Below are 6000 nucleotides of genomic sequence, written 5' to 3'. Positions count from 1 at the left end.
TCATAAAGGGAGAAGGACATTTTTCGGTGGGCTAATGGGTAGAGGTGGTGGTTTCGGTGGACTAAAATTGGGTAGAGGTGGTGGTTTTGGTGGTTTGGCTGGCAGGGTAGGTGGCTTTGGTGGTGGGTTTGCTGGAGAGGGTGCCCATGTTTTATTTTTGTTTTTAAAAATTTCAATTAATTTCTGATTAATTGTTTTTTATTTTTTATTTATTTATTTTTGGCCAATGACGTGATGACACATTTGAAACACAACCCCAATCACAAATGGTAACCTGATTAGCCGGTTTCAAGTCACTTGGGACCATTAGGAGCGGATTGGGTATAAAGGTCGGATTATTAGAAAAATAGGAAAAATTGCCCGCAATAATCCGACCTTTTGCCCGTCCGCTGAAAATAATCCCACCTTTGGATTATTTTTACAAAAGGTTAATTTGGAACATTATTTGAAGTGCTTTTACAAAAAAAAAAGATAAAATCTAAAACCAATGATATGGTTTTGACGACTCCATTTCAAAATTATGTTTGATAAATTTGACGGTGACATTTCTCTGCTGCTTTTCTCTCACACTTCTTTTTCTTAATTATTCTCTTTATGTATTACTGTCTACTGCTCTTTTTTTCATTCTTTTGTGGGATTATTTTCACTTTGATGAGTGTGTAGTTTGTGTACAGACTATACCTAAATTAGAAATATTCTGCCTTTTATATGTAGAAAGTTGATCGTGCGTCTTGCAATGCTATCACCCTATCAATCAATAGTACATTATAGTCTAATCTTAATAGTATCCTACCACTTATTTTACTTTCTCATAGAATTATTTTGGATGCAAAGTTGACAAAAAACGTTTTGCTGAGTATTACTCTTAATTTTTGTCCCACACGTTACATGCTTCGTATATAGATTCTCTCGTACAAAGAATGGTAACACTTTGAAGAACTAGTTGATAAAAAAATTGTATCATCTCACATTAAATAAACTATCTCTCTTATCTCTCTGTTTTTGAATATTTGCTCAACTTCTCATAATTTTTGGACATTTTTTTAATACTTGCTCCATTTCCTTATTTGGTATACTTCTACCATTTTTATTCATTACTTATCCTAAAAAAAAAAAAAAAAAAAAAAAACTTTGATCCCTTCTGTTCCTTTTGTACACATATGCATATATACCTCATCAGAGTTAGTTCATCTTTTTAAGGTTTTTTCAGGATATACTACATTCGTTTTTTAGCATATAAAGGTTAACACAAAGTCTTATATGTGGTGTTAATGGTGGGTAAATAGTTCTCATCGTCAGCATTTAGACGGTCACTGTATTATTACCATCTTTTTAAAAAGTTATTATTCTCATCTTTTTAAAAAGTTATTATCCTCATCTTTGTCATCTATTTCCACTATTTTTTAGACAAAATTTGTTATCGCTTAATAATTTGCTCTACTACTTTTTGTTATAGACATAATCTGTTATCACTAATAATTTGCTTTGTCAAACCAATCCGTTGAAGTATCAGGTACAAGAATAATAAAGTTTAAAACCAAATTCTAAGTTTTGGAATGACAAATTCTTTGACAACAATAGAGACCAATAAACACTTCTAGCTTACAAATTCTAAGAACGTTTAAGCAAGGCAAGAGCCCAAGAGGAGCTCAAGTGAACCGATCAAAAGACAATAACCTGCCACCGGCCTTTTCGAAACACAAATCAAACATTGATTCCAAGCACTTCATACAATCACACTCTAATATCATCAATAGATAGTATAAAACCTAAAATCCTTAGTATAATATGTAATTAAAGTAGTCAGACATGTGATATACAAATAGAAAGGCTAATTGATGCTCCATCTTTCTTGAGATCACAGTACAATGCATGATTGTAGGCAATGAGTCAATTCCTTTCCTTTTAGTATGTAAAGGATCCCTTTTTCGCCTTATTTAATTTTGACATTGACGACCAAACAAACAATCCTCCTTCTTTCTCAAAAATATATACTACACGAATTTGATAAATAAAAAAAATGTTGGTTTTGGTGATGATTTTGTTGCTTGTAGTTCATAGTTGTCAAGGGGAGCTGAGGGTGTAGAATTACATCTAATAACTCGATCACTTCGGCTACAACCAAAGCCTGACATTTCAACAAAAGGTGGTGGTTAACGACTATTGATGGGCAGGATCGAAGTCTAGGGCTTCTATTTTATCTCAATTAGGTGGAGTGAAAAACGATCCATACTCCATAGACAATTTCGGTATTTAAAACTTTGCGCACAACAATTTAAGGCGCTACTTATTTACATTGAGGTATAACTAATATTTGTAATGACTTAACCTAGCTATCCGACCATTAATGAGTAATGACTTATATACTGCACAATTTAATGTTAGTAATAATAAATTTATAAAAATATATAGTGCTCTCTTAACTTCTTATAGTTCTCAACTTAATAAGTATTGGATCGGAAAGTTTAATTTGGATAAAAAAAAAACAGAGTAAATTCAAAGTTGAAAAGTTCCAAAATGGTAAAGTCACGTTCATGTACGTTGAAAAATCGTGCTCATATTATTGAAAAAAAAAGGAAAAATTGTCCGGAATAATCCGACCTTTGAGCCGTCCGCTAAAAATAATCCCACCTTTGGATTATTTTTAAATAATCCGACCTTTATACCTAATCCGCTCTAAACGGTCCCAAGTAACTTGAAACCGGTTAAACAGGTTACCACTTGTCACTTGGGATTGTTTATACACGTGTCACCACGTGATTAGTCAAAAATTAAAAAATAATAACCAAATAAAAATAATTGAAAATTAAAAAAAAAAAAACCAGGCTACCCTCTCCGGCAGACCTACCACCGGAACCACCTCCCCACACAACCACCCACCGAAACCACCTCCCCACCCATCCTACCCACCAAAATCGTCCCAACCCCCTTCCCTAGCCCACCACTTGAAACCCCATCCTTACCCATTTCTAGCAACGAACAGTCATGGCCATCAAGAGAATCGAAGGTCGCCGAAATACCACCTCCCTTAGCTTGAGGTTTCGGGCCTAGAAAAGGGGAGGTGGTGGGACTTCGGGACTTAGGAAGGGGAGTAGGCGGGCTTCGGTGCGATTGAGCTATGTAGGAGATCTGGTTTCGTCGTTTCGGTGGTGGGCTAGGGAAGGGGGGTGGTCGAAATCGGGGAAGATAGAATTGATGGGTTGATCGTCGGGAATAGGGCTGGCAAATGGATCAGGTCGGGTCGGGTTCGTGTTCGGGTCAGTTCAATTTCGGGTCGAATACCCCTGACCTGAACCTGATCCATTTAACTTTTCGGGTCAAAAAGCTCAACCCTAACCTGATTTTTTCGGGTTTGGGTCAACCCGGATCTGACCTGATTTTTTTGGATCATTTTTTTTTACTTAAAATTTCAGATCTAATATTTCCCATTTCAATTTTAAATATTAAATCTTAATTTATAAAGAAAATCATTGATAGCTAATCAAATTGATAACATCACAAATTATAAGTGTAGATCATAAAGAGTCTTGGATAATAAAATACCAAACTAAATTACATTACATAAGATCTAAAATTAAAAAAACATAAACATGTCTCCAATTTCAATGATTTGCGGAGAGGTTGATGCTTGCTGTTGCTAGATCGATCGAGCGGCAACGATGAGGTGAGGCTGATGAAGCAAAGAAAGCGTGATGTGATGGTGGTGGAAAAACGCCGAGGGATTATCACAACTACTGCCATTAAAAATTACATAACCATTATTTAACACAAACAATTATTTAACGCAAACATGTAAAACAAAATTTAACAAAGGAAATCAGCAACAACACAACCGAATAACAATTCAACATAAATTAATAACTGTAATTAACATGTAAAATTGTATTCTTATATGAACAAACTGTAATTTTTAGAAAACTAATACATAAAATAAAAAAATACCTTGGATTGATGAAGGAGAGGTTGAGATAAAGAGAGGAAGTGTAGATTGATGAAAAGAATTCAAGTATTAAATAGAAATTAAGGGTTTGAAAAAGGTTGGAGAGGGTTTTAGAGAATGAAGAGAGAGAAAATTTAAGAGAGAGAATGGAGGAAACTGAGAATGGCTGAGTAAAAGTGAGAAAGAATAGAGGAGTTTAGGGTTTTTGATCTTATAAGGTGGGCTCATTTCGAATTTGGTCTGGGCTTATGAATTATGTAGGATTTTTTTATTTTTTTCGGGTTATGTGGGTCAATTTCGGGTTAGGATTTTCAACCTTAACCTAACCCATTTAAATTTCAGGTCGGGTTCGTGTCAACCCATTTAAGTTTTCGGGTCGAAAACCTCAACCCTAACCCGCTATTTTCAGGTCGGGTTCGGGTCGTGTTTTCGGGTCGGGTCAGCTTTTGCCAGCCCTAGCCGGGAACGAGGAGGGGAATGTAGGGGATGGCCGGAATTGGGAAGAGGAAGGGAGTTGATGGCCGGAATCGGGGAGGGGGACGCGTAGGAGGGACGCCGGTGGCAGGGGCGGTTGCCGGAATCTAGGCTGGGGTTTTATTTTTATTTTTTTAATTTTATTTTTTTTCCTATTTTATTTCTATTTTTTTTTTACCAATTATTGGCTGACACTTGTCAAGTAACTTGTAATAACAAGTTGGATGACCGGTTAGGACCATTTAAAGCGGAAGAGGTATAAAGGTCGGATTATTTAAAAATAATCCAAAGGTGGGATTATTTTCAGCGGACGGCCCAAAGGTCGGATTATTCCGGACAATTTTTCCAAAAAAAAAATAGAGACTAGGAAGTATATTCTAGCAATAATACAGAATTACATGATGACCTGACACTAGAGTACTAAAGCATGCCACTAATGCGATAAATTATAATTATATTATAAATTTCAGTTGCATAACTTTTTTTTTTTTTTTTTTTTTGATGGAGTTTCAGTTGCATATAATATTTTTTTTTAAATTTAAAATTTGGACCTCATCATAATTTGCTTGCCTATAGGATTAGAGATCAAATAATTTGTTTTATAGTTTTTGGATCAAGATATAAATTTAAGTGACTTTACTTAATATATTTACTACTCATATAAAGTGTAAAAAGGACATATGGAATTGAATCAAACATCAAGTACATATTAAATTAAATAAATTATTAAGTACATCGATAAACCTAGCTATGATTTTGTCATTGCATATATTTCGAAGTAATAATTGCATTAAATGTTTATATGCAATTATATTCTAAAGTTTATAATTTAATTAGAGCAAATGGTAGGTACTTTTATTTTTATATTGACTCAATCGGACAATGATGCAAATACATTGAATGTATGTGGTCCTAATATACATTATCAATTAAAAATTGACAACTCATCATTAGCTTAAAAAATGATTTAAGGTGATTTAAGGTGAATCTTTGCTAAAATGAAACGGAAGTTGACTTAGTTAAGGTTCATTATTATCGATTGTTCTTTGATTGCACCTTCTAATATATGGTTCTAGTGTGAAAACATAGAGGCTATGTTAGGAGAAGCCGATTAACTCCGGAAGGAGATTAGATTGGATTTAGTTTCGATGTTCATGTATGCTTAGTTCACTCTCAATTTGCTTTCATGTTATTGCATGCTCAAATAGCATCTTCATCTACCCATTCCCCTTGGTGCCTAGTTATATTGATTTTAATCCATTTCACTCTTAGTTTGACTTCCTAGTTTTTCCCAATCCTTGTGTCGAGATAGCTTAGATTCTAAGTGATGAATGCGGTGTTTATGTGCTTCTCCCTGTGGTTCGATCCCTCTTCTTGCCCTATACTTGTAGTAGGTTGAGTCGAGTGTTATAAATTGTATTTGACTTAGGTGTAGTTGTCTAACGACGCAATTATTACCTTTGTCAGTGGGTCGAGTCTCACGCCTACTCCCAACTGTAGAGGATGAAGGCTCAACTTCAACACGGCTAGACCCAGCACAGTCCGTAGTAGCTGCAGTGGGAACAACAGCCCGTAGCTCAGCAAGA

The sequence above is a fragment of the Chenopodium album genome, chromosome 24 (assembly GCF_948465745.1).
Source record: "Chenopodium album chromosome 24, dcCheAlbu1.1, whole genome shotgun sequence".
NCBI classification, from domain to species: Eukaryota; Viridiplantae; Streptophyta; class Magnoliopsida; order Caryophyllales; family Amaranthaceae; genus Chenopodium; species Chenopodium album.
This window is presented reverse-complemented; position numbering follows the sequence as displayed.